Source organism: Nesoenas mayeri, assembly GCF_963082525.1.
Source record: "Nesoenas mayeri genome assembly, chromosome: 29".
Classification (NCBI taxonomy): domain Eukaryota; kingdom Metazoa; phylum Chordata; class Aves; order Columbiformes; family Columbidae; genus Nesoenas; species Nesoenas mayeri.
The window spans coordinates 669,192-680,151 of NC_137561.1; the positions used below are offsets into that span (position 1 = coordinate 669,192).

The 10,960-nt window shown below is 51.7% G+C and overlaps 1 pseudogene across 1 annotated transcript; it reads right to left on the reverse strand.

Moving 5' to 3' along the window:
- Positions 1 to 8,363: 8,363 nt before the first annotated feature.
- On the reverse strand, positions 8,364 to 9,474 carry LOC308050677 (olfactory receptor 14J1-like; annotated as a pseudogene). The gene is made up of 2 exons: positions 9,414 to 9,474; positions 8,364 to 9,319 (listed from the first exon to the last, which is right to left on the reverse strand). The product of its transcript is annotated as an olfactory receptor 14J1-like (transcript).
- Positions 9,475 to 10,960: the final 1,486 nt, after the last annotated feature.

Below are 10,960 nucleotides of genomic sequence, written 5' to 3' on the forward strand. Positions count from 1 at the left end.
GTAAGGCTGGAAGGGACCCACAGAACCCAGGTCTGTGTCCCCTTGGCCAGGGCAGTTGTCTCTGCCACTGACCCCAGGAGCAGACATGTTGTCCTCATGGCACTGGGGCCTCGCTGCCTCCTTGCAGCCCCATGGGGAAGCTGGAAGTTGTTGTCCCAGTGTTGTCCTTCCCTGGGCCTTGCACACCCACATCCCACGGTCCCAGGAAGAGCCCTGAGCCATGTGTTTACATCTCATCTGTACAATGAAAACAAGGACTTTTGACCGAGTGTTTCATAGAATCATAGAATGTCCTGAGTTGGAAGGACCCACAGAACCATGGAGTCCAACTGCTGTCCCTGCACAGGACACCCCACAGGTCACCCCGTGTGTCTGAGGACGTTGTCCAGTCTCTTGTTGAACACTGTCAGGTTGGGGCCGTGACACCTCCCTGGGGAGCCTGTTCAGTGTCCAGCACCTCTGGGGGAAGAACCTTTTCCTCATGTCCAACCTGACCCTCCCCTGGCACATCTTCCTGTCATTGAGTGGAGCAGCAATTTCAAGGATGTTTGAGGAGGTGCCTTTAAGATTTCACAAGTCTATGTTCTATAAAGACAGAGGTTCAACTTGTGAAGCACACAAGGCTAAACCTAAATTAGTGTGATTTGTGTTTTCTAAACTCTGGGTACAGTCACTTAAGCGTATTTACAAATCTCCTTCTTGCCAATCTTCCCTTATATTCCCACATCTACAATTAGTGTCATGCTCAGTATAAGCTGGAGCTGACATTTCTGTCTGGTTACTTCCGTTAGGTCAGATTTGCCAGGTACTTTGGTTAGTTTAGTTTGGAAGTTCCGTTCTGCTGGGAGTTTTGGGTGAGTTTTTTGCTGTTCTGCCATTTTGCAGCTGGCCCTTGAGCCTTTTTGCTCTGTCTTGCTGGGATTGGTTGTTTGGGACCAAGGTGCTCCTTTCTGCGGGACAGGCTGTTCCGTGTGACTGGAGTTACATGACAGATTGCACTGAGTATATTTTCTTAATTTAATTTAGTTTGATTTTTTATATTTCATTTTAATTTTTAAATGTCATTTCATTTAATTATATACATAGCAGTAGTAGTATATTATACTATATTTATTGTCTTATTAAAATGCTATGTCTGAACCCACGGGTTTCTCCATTCCCTTCAGTTATCTTCCATATCACACTTAATAGGTTGGGGGAGTACGTGAGCAGCTGTTGTGGTCTTAGTTGCTGGCTGGGGTAGAACATTGACAGGGAAGGATAGTAGTGGCTCAAGAACTCTTGAGAATCACTTTCCAAGACGATAGCACTTTTTCTTTTTTGGTAGTGGGAAACAGCAAGAGAAAGGAAAATCATCAGAAACTGCAGCTCTGGAGGTCCAGAGTGGAGCTCAGGATAAAGAAATGTCATTCTAAGCACAGTGCTGTGGTCATTCAGAGGGACTCTGGATCAGCTATGGCTTTGTGTTTCAAGGAACAGCTGGTGAGGATGGAGAGACAGCAGCACAGGTGGGGACACACTGGGCTGAGAACAAGGTGGGGAAGCGCATGGGGTGTCTGCAGCCTGTGGGGAAACAGCCACAGGCCTGGGACAGTGCAGGATGGACCATGGTGGACATGGCCAAGGGCACTGGCAAGGCTGGATGTCCCTGCAAGAGCCAAGGTCTTTGTCCCCTTGGCTATGGCTGATGTCCCTGCCAGCGAGGCCTAAGAGGAGACACATGGTTGTCATGGCCATGGCACCCCATTGCCTCCTTGCACCCCCAGGGAGTGTCACACCATTGTCCTGCACTGGGCATCGCACTCCCCACAGCCCCAGGAAGAGCCCTGAGCCACACGTGAGGGACAGGATCTCCCTTCCAGGGGCAGGGGCTCAAGGCTTGGCCATTGTCCTTCATCAGACAAACCAAGGGCTTTCTCAGCATCAGAGCTGCTGCACTTTGCCTGTGCCTGATGTAATCACTGCCTCCAATTATCTGCTCTAACGAGTCCCTGGGAGGCTTTGTCAGTAACAGCCCTCAGTGGGGCCCATTAATGCTTCAAGGTACTTTGGAGTTTGTTCTGACTTGCACTTCTTGAGCAGATTCTTCAGTCTGTGCTTGGTATCTGAGGTTCATGGACTCAGCACCAAACACACCATGGAGCTCATTAAAACACAGAAAGCCCTAAGGAGCGATGTTTCTTTCCCTAATTTTCTTCAAATCTTCCAGACTTGTAGAACTAACTGGAGAGGTTTCAATGGGACACTTGCTGATGAAGATTTCAAAGAAGTTTTCATGAAGGAGGGTTTTTTCTTTCCAGGGTATTTTCAATCATTTTCCAGTGTATGGAAGAAGTGACAGCAGCATTCTACACTGGACACTGATCCCGAGGGTCTCCTGAAGACATCTGGACAGGCAGGAGAACAGTCCTTGAGGCTGGACACTGTATGGACAACCTGGCTCCTCACCCCCACCCCCAGTCTGACGGGTCCCTCATTGGCCACCAGAGATTGCATCACTTTTCCTGCATCAGACTTCTCCACTGAGCTCTGCAGGAGATGCTGCAGCTCCTGTGCACCAGCTCCACCTGCTCTCCTGTGCAAACACTGCACAGTTCAATCAACAGCAAAATACTTTCCTCAGCTGTGTGTGTAAGTGGATCTGATGAGGTCCAGCATCCACAAGGGACACCCACACAAGAACTGCTTTAGACAGAGAGACAGGAGAGGATAGAAATAAACACAATGAACGTGTTGACTGCCATGTCAATTAGAGCTCTGAAGAACGGGGCAGGTTTGTAACTCCCTGAAGCTCAAAGCAGAAACCAGACAGTTGAGAGGCCACTGAATGACCAAAGAGCAAGTGGAGGAGAAACCTGAGAGCACTGGGAAGGGCAAACGTCCAGACAGGGCTGGAAAGTTGTCCTTGGACAGGGACATTGAATCAGGAGAGGTGGGAACTCCTGAATGACGAGGGAGATGAAATCAGAGAGTGTTGGTAATAGAAGTACAAAGGAAGACTGATATTTGTTCTCTTACCCTTAGAACATCTTTCATCAGCTGTCTCACCATAAACAGTCAGGGCCATTTTAGGGCCCAGTGTACCTGAGGTGCTGGGCTGGGATTGGCATCTATCACACAGGACCTGGGGAGACCAGAGCACCTTGCAGTGCAGGTGGAGCCTGGGCAGGGGTTCCCGGGGCATCTACACTGGCACCAAGTGTTTGTGTCCCTGGAGCTGAAGACATTTGAGCGCTAAATCCATCCCAAGTTCTGGAAAACTCTTTCCTTTTCAAAGAAAAGACACCACACCAAACAAACAAACAAAAAGTATGTTGTCACCTTCCTCTGCTTTGGATCTCTGTGTTCAGTTCCTCTTATTTTAATTGTCATTGACATCAACTGACATCTGATGGGCCTGCAGGCATGAAGCCAAGATCATGTTGTGTCTTGCACAGCGCCCCATGCCCTCTGAACCTGCCCTGCCCAGGACTCGTCACACGTTGCCCAGAGCGAGTCACACTGAGGTGTTGGCTGGTTCCCTGGCTGGGATGTTGGTTTAGATGGTCACCTACAGCACAGGTGGGTCCTGCCCCATCATCGCCTGCTCTGCTCCAGTCTGAAACAGAGCCCAACATCACAATGGGATCATGAGAGAACTGAGGTTGAAGGGACCTCAGGAGTCTGCAGTCCAACCCATCACCAACTGGGTCACACCAAGGTGTTCAAGCCTTGATTCAATCAGAGCTTTAGCAGGACTAGAGAAGTGATCACCCCTTTGTAGTGGGCACTGGTGAGGCTGCACCTTGAATCCTGGGGTCAGTTTGAGGCCCCTCATGGCAAGGAAGACATTGAGGTGTTGGAGAGAGTTCAGAGGAGGGTGACAAGGCTGGTGAAGGGTCTGGAGCACCAGTCTGACGAGGAGCGGTTGAGGGAGCTGGGGCTGTTCAGCCTGGAGAACAGGAGGCTGAGGGGATACCTTGTTGCTGTGTACAGCTGCCTGAAAGGAGGTTTTGTCATGGAGGGTGTTCGTCTCTTCTCCCAAGTAGCAAATGATAGGACAAGAGGAAATGGCCTCAAGTTGCACACGGGGAGGTTTAGATTGGACATTAGACAGAAATTCTTCATGGAAAGGGTTTTGAAGCAATGGAGCAGACCGCCCAGTGAGGTTGTGGAGTCCCCATCACTGAAGGTGTTTAAAACACAGATAGATGGGGCTCTTAGGGACATCGTTTAGTGCCAGATTTAGGTTATGGTTGGACTCGATGATCCCCTTAAGGGTCTCTTCCAACAACACTTGTTCTATGCTTCCATGATAAGTCATGTTTGCTATTTTCTTTCTCAGAGGACCATGCAGCCTCCCTGAGAGCCAGGACTTTTCTGAGGTGTTTGGGAGACGTCTCACGGTCACACCAGCCAGTTCCACCAGCCCCTGTCTGTCCCTTCCCAGACCAAACCTCTTCTCCATATCCCAACCTTCCAGGCGAGTTTCTGGGACACAGCAAATGCTGTCCAGGTCCTCTGGGCCTGTTCAGAGAGAGCAGCTTGCCAACATGGTGATGGGCTCTCTGTGCACCTCAAAGCTTTCCTGACCATTTTTCTCAATACCCTACTTGTACCCAACCTTTCTGGTCCTTGAGCTGTACATGAGGGGATTGAACAAGGATGTGGGGATGGTGTAGAAAAAATACTTTTTCAAACTGTCTTGTGAGGGCTTTTCTGGGCATCCCACAGTCCAGGATGAGGGTGCGGTAGAAACCAATGACATTGGTAAGAGGTCCAGGTGGAGAAGGCCTTGTGCCTGTCTACACTGGGGCAGAGCAGTGATGCATTGATGGGATGCCCATGTGAACAGGAAGGGGACAAATGGCTCTAAAATGCCTTCCAGTCAGTTCTTTACCCATCGCACATACACCATCCAGGCCACGAGCTGCCGCTTCTCCAGGAGATGCTGTGGGACACGGTGTCAAAGGCTTCACTGCAGTCTAAGGACACAACACCCACAGCCCGTGTGGCGGATTCACTGCCCACGACAGACTTTCCCTCATCTGCTCAGCGGTCACCTTGTCACAGAAGGAGATCAGACTGGTCAAGTAGGACCTGCCTTTCATCAAGCCATGCTGATTGGGCCCCATTGCTCGTCTGTGTGTGTGACCTCACAGTCCTTTCCCAGCCATGTTCCTGCTGTTGGCCAATCCCCTGCAGAGGCAGAAGTGACCTCATAGTGCCCTCCACAGCCATTGGTTCCTACTGGACTATGAGTTCCTGAGACACAAGTGACCACATGACATCGTACCCACCATCACCCTCCTTGTGGTCCAGTGTGTGAGCAGATCAAACTGAGCTGCTTTCATCATGTTTATCAAATACATTCCCTATCAAGGGTTTGAGTGGAGAAACGTTCCTCAGAGGAGCTGCTGTATTTACTCTGGGGCATTTTACATCTGTGCTTCTGCCTCTGCTTTTGTTCTCCTTCCTCTGTCTATTCTGACATGAAAGAGCTCTCCAAGGAAAAGATTCATGGAATCCTACAATAACACAGGTTGGAAGAGACCCCTGAACACCATCTCTGTCCCACTGACCTTTATGGCACCCCAAGGAACAGCTGATGGCATTTGTGCTCCCTTGGGTTCATCTCACCACATGCACACACTGGACATGCACATGATGTGTGTGTTTACAACTCATCTGGACAATGAAAACAGGGACTTATGACCTAGTGTTTCATAGAATCATAGAATGTTCTGAGTTGGAAGGACTCACAAGGATCATGGAGTCCAACTCCTGTCCCTGCACAGGACACCGCACAGGTCACCCTGTGTGTCTTAGGACGTTGTCCAGTCTCTTCTTGAACACTGTCAGGTTGGGGCCGTGACACCTCCCTGGGGAGCCTGTTCAGTGTCCAGCACCTCTGGGGGAAGGACGTTTTCATTATGTCCAACCTAAACCTCCCTTGGGACACCCTTCTTCCATTCCCTTGGGTATTGTTATCGGTCACCACAGAGAACAGATCAGTACCTTCCTTTACTTCTCCCCTTGTGAGGAAGCTGTAGCCACCATGAGGTCTCCTTTGAGTCTTTTCTTCAGCTCTGATGCTCAGAAACCCCTTGGTTTGCTTTCTGCAGCGGAAAGGAGAAGCCATGAGCTCCAGGCAATGGGAAGGGGGATCCTGTCCCTCACACACGGCTCAGGGCTCTTCCTGGGACCGTGGGATGTGGGTGTGCAAGGCCCAGGGAAGGACAACACTGGGACAACAACCTCCAGCTTCCCCATGGGGCTGCAAGGAGGCAGCGAGGCCCCAGTGCCATGAGGACAACATGTCTGCTCCTGGGGTCAGTGGCAGAGACAACTGCCCTGGCCAAGGGGACACAGACCTGGGTTCTGTGGGTCCCTTCCAGCCTTACAGCGCCCTTTGCCATCTCCACCACAGGCTGTTCCACACGGTGCTGCCCCTGCCCCTCTTTCCCTGCAGGCTGCAGACACCCATCTCGCTTCCCACCTGCTCTCACCCCAGCATCTCTGCACCTTCACTGCTGTGTCTGCACCCTCACCGGCTGCTCTTTGGAACACAAACCATGGGCTGATCCAGCTCCCTCTGGGTCACCTCTTGCACCACAGCACTGCCCTTCCAGTGACATTTCTTACTCCTCATATCCTGTTTGCACTTCCCAATCTGCACTTGGTAGCCAGAAGGAGACCATGTCTGAGCCTTGAAAACAGCCTGTTCACAACATGTCTTTCTTTCCCCTGTCCATTCTGGTTCAGCAATCCCTTTCTTGTCCTTCACATTCCTGGACATGGCTGCAGGAGGACGTCTCCCAACACCTTCCCAGGGAGCAAGGTAGGGTGGCCAGCCTGTAATGCTCCCAGTTCCTATTCCTGCTCTTCTTCAAGATGGGTTTGAGGTTTGCGGTTTCTAAGGACCCCAGAACCATTCTGGTTTCTATGGCACTTTTGAGAACACAATCCAGAATCACGGTCAAGGGTGATGTAGCAGACAGGAGCACTTGCAATGAGCCTGTCCAAGGCAGCTGAGATGAATCTCAGTGGGCCTGTGGAGTTTGTTCCTGGAGTCACACACAGAAATGTCAGAGTTTCATCAAGCATCCACAAGTGACCCTACCTCATGGGCTCCTTATGCACCCAGGGATGTTCAGAGACAGAGTCTGTCCCTTTTACACACAGAGGCAGGAGTCACAGTGTCCCTCTGGCCTCCTGTTGCCATTCAAAGGGATGGGAGGCACCTCAGCCCTGTGGCGTGTCACATGCTCTGCACTCATCTGACATGTCCCACATCATGAGGAATGGACACAGGGAGCTCAGTTCAAGGAAGAAGATCCCAGTGGGTGGTTTCCCATGAGCTGTTACTCCTAACGTGAAGTGACCTCGAGAAACTGTCTGTCCCACAGGCCTTCATGGAACGTCCAGGAATAGCTGATGGAATTTTTCCTCACTCAGGTTCATGTCACCTCACATACATGATGTGTGTGCTCACATCTCATCTGAACAGTGCAAACATGGATTTCTGACCTACTCATTCAGGGTCCCTCAGTGGAGGGAAGAACAACCTCTGTGAGATGGGGAAATAGGCCAGGGCTGCAAATGGTGGTTGTGAGGGGCCAGTCCATGATGACTGACCTGAGGCTCCTTCCACGGGGTGTCCAGTGCACAGGGGCACAGTCCAGCCCCTGCTCTGCTGGTCCTGCAGGTCTCTGGCAGGAGCCTGGCTGTGAGAGGACACTGCTGTGTGCCAGCCCTGCACACACACTCTGATCAGCTGTACACTGGGGTTACATCTGTGAGACACTTTTGTACTCATATGCTTGAAGACATAAACCATCATGTTCTGTACATAGGAGATCACCTTTGTATCTGGAAAGGCTGTTGTGAGGCCAGCTCTGTCACAGCAGTGCCCATTGCCTGTCCCTGCCTGCACCCACAGCACTGACACACAGCAGGACGGTGACCAAGCTGCCAGAGCACTCAGGCCTTGCACCAACACCAGGGATGAGAAGGAGAGTGTGGAGTGGAACCAGAACAGCTCTGGAAGAACAAGCGCTGCTGCTCCCTGGCACAGCTGCCATACTGGACATGATTCCCCTACTCCAGTCACAGAAACTGTCCCTGCAGCTCCAGAAAGGCCTTGGAGTTACAATGTCAGTAGAAAAAAAATTGTGGAAAGTCCCTTTATTTTACTCAAACACAGAGAGCATGAATTTGTCACTGACACAGCCACTCAGTGAGAAAAGCAGGCAGTGAATTACAAAGAAAATTAAAACTTTCTCACAATAAACAAACACAAGGAGAAACAAAAAATACTGCACACAGGATGAACCTGCAATGAGTTGGCCTATAACTCTTATGTAGAAGAAGTTAGAGACAGTTTATAGCTTCAGAAGAAATCCAGTCATCTGTTTCCACAGGGCATCCTTGAGCTCCTGGTTCCTCATGCTGTAGATGAGGGGGTTCACTGCTGGAGGCACCACTGAGTACAGAAAGGACAAAACCAGGTCCAGGGATGGGGAGGAGATGGAGGGGAGCTTCAGGTAGGCAAACATGCCTGTGCTGACAAACAGGGAGACCACGGCCAGGTGAGGGAGGCAGGTGGAAAAGGCTTTGTGCCGTCCCTGCTCAGAGGGGATCCTCAGCACAGCCCTCAAGATCTGCACATAGGACACCACAATGAACACAAAACAGCCAAAAGCGAAAGAAAAGCCGACTATAAGAAGCCCAGCTTTCCTGAGGTAGGAGTGTGAGCAGGAGAGCTTGAGGATCTGGGGGATTTCACAGAAGAACTGGCCCAGGGCATTGCCCTTGCACAGGGGCAGTGAAAATGTATTGGCCATGTGCAGCAGAGCAGTGAGAAACCCAGTGGCCCAGGCAGCTGCTGCCATGTGGACACAAGCTCTGCTGCCCAGGAGGGTCCCGTAGTGCAGGGGTTTGCAGATGGCAACGTAGCGGTCGTAGGACATGATGGTGAGAAGACAATATTCTGCTACTACCAAGAAGGTAAAGAGAAAGAGCTGTGCAACACATCCTGTGTAGGAGATGTTCCTGGTGTCCCAGAAGGAATTGGCCATGGACTTGGGGACAATGGTGGAGATGGAGCCCAGGTCCAGGATAGTGAGGTTGAGCAGGAAGAAGTACATGGGGGTGTGCAGGTGCTGGTCCCAGGCTATGGTGGTGATGATGAGGCCGTTGCCCAGGAGGGCAGCCAGGTAGATGCCCAGGAAGAGCCAGAAGTGCAAGAGCTACAGCTCTCGTGTGTCTGTGAACGGCAGGAGGAGGAACTGGGTGATGGAGCTGCTGTTGGACGTTTGCTGCCTGTGGGCATGTGGCACTGTGAAAACAGGAGAGCACGTAGAGAAATCAGGACAGAGTTCTCACAGAAAATCTCTTCCCCCCCTCAACCAACATCCCTCTTCTACTCCCACCTGTGCCACCACATACAGAAATGTAAATTGTTCTCTCCTTTTTGGCAGCCGCTGTGGTCATGTCCCTGGCTGGAGCGTTGGTTTGTGCTTTCTGATTGTGCTGTGAGGATCAGGGCCTCTTCCTGTGGGCTCCCAAGGTGTCAACCCTGCCCTACAGCACCGGGACCTGGGAAAGGGGGGGAGTTCTTGTGTTTATACACAATTATAATCTACTTATATCGTAATCATAATTCACAATATCATGCCAGGGAAGCACTGGGGTGTCCTAAAGCTGTTCTGACTGGGACAGAATGGGCTCGTTCCCCAGCCCCACACATTGCACATCCCGGAGCCCCAGAGGGCATGATGGGCTTAGGGAATTTGCTCCCACAGAGACATCTGCATGGCAGGACTTGCAGCATCAGTATCTGATCTTCAGCTGAAAGCCCAGCTGCAGAGAGTTTGAGGGAAGAACACAGGCAGCGGAGTCACCGAGTGGACAAGGAGACATGGCCCAGCGCTTCTGCTGAGAGAGAACAGGGAGACACGGACAGGCCCTCAGGAGCTTCTCCTTCTTGGAAGCTGGGCTGCCAAGGAAGTGCCTCAGCTCAAGACACCACAGACTTGAGGACAGAAGCTGTGGTGGGTGGGAGAGGAGCCTGGCAGCACTGCTAAGGGGTAGACATCAACACTGCAGGGGATGGCAGGAAGGTGCCCAAGTTCCCCCTGTGATGGCACTTTTGGCAGAAGGTCCCTCTCTCCCCCTGCCCAGGTCTCCACTGCCTGGAGCTGTTCCTGCCGGGAGCAGTTTCTCTGTCCCCATGTCAACTCCCTGTCACTGCTCTCAGTGTCAGTCTGTCCCACCCCCTGTGTGCTCAGCTCTTCCCTGCACAAACCTCCTGGCAGCTCAGCACTGCCCAGGAACATCTCTATGTGTGTGCGGATTCTGCTGAGAACATCATACCAGCCCTAAAGGGGCTGGAAAGGAGATGTTGCTGCTCTGTGAGCCAGAGTGTGTTGAATTGCGCTCTCAGAGAAAAATAAATATCTGGAGTTTCAGCACTTCCCCGTAACTGAAAGACTCATTTCCATCTTCCCTTTCCTAGCCAGCCAGCCAAGAATAGAGGACAAAAGGCAATAATTGCTTCCCTTTCAGATAATCCCTGCCTTGTTGTCCCTCTTGGAATGTCCCTGGGGGTGAGTTGTCAGCAACTCTGATCCACACAACACCCTCTCCACAGCACAAGGACCCTGTCCTGCCTGGGATCACTCCTTCCCCCCACATCTTCTCCCCTCCTTGTTGTTTGGATCTCCACGGGCAGGCTGAGCGCTGACCCTGGCAGGCGGCAGATTCCCTGCCCGGCACAGCCCTGGGGTGCAGGGACCCTGCTCTGCAGGACAGCCCTGGGCACCCCTGCGTGCTCCCCCGGCTTCACAGCTGTTCAACATGGCCTGACAAGAGCCCCATCCTTACAGATCCCACAAGCTGTGCCTGTGCCAGTTTCAGGAGATGCCTCCAGGAGCTGCAGCTGCACTGCCCTGCACCAGAGACTTACCATGACAAGGCT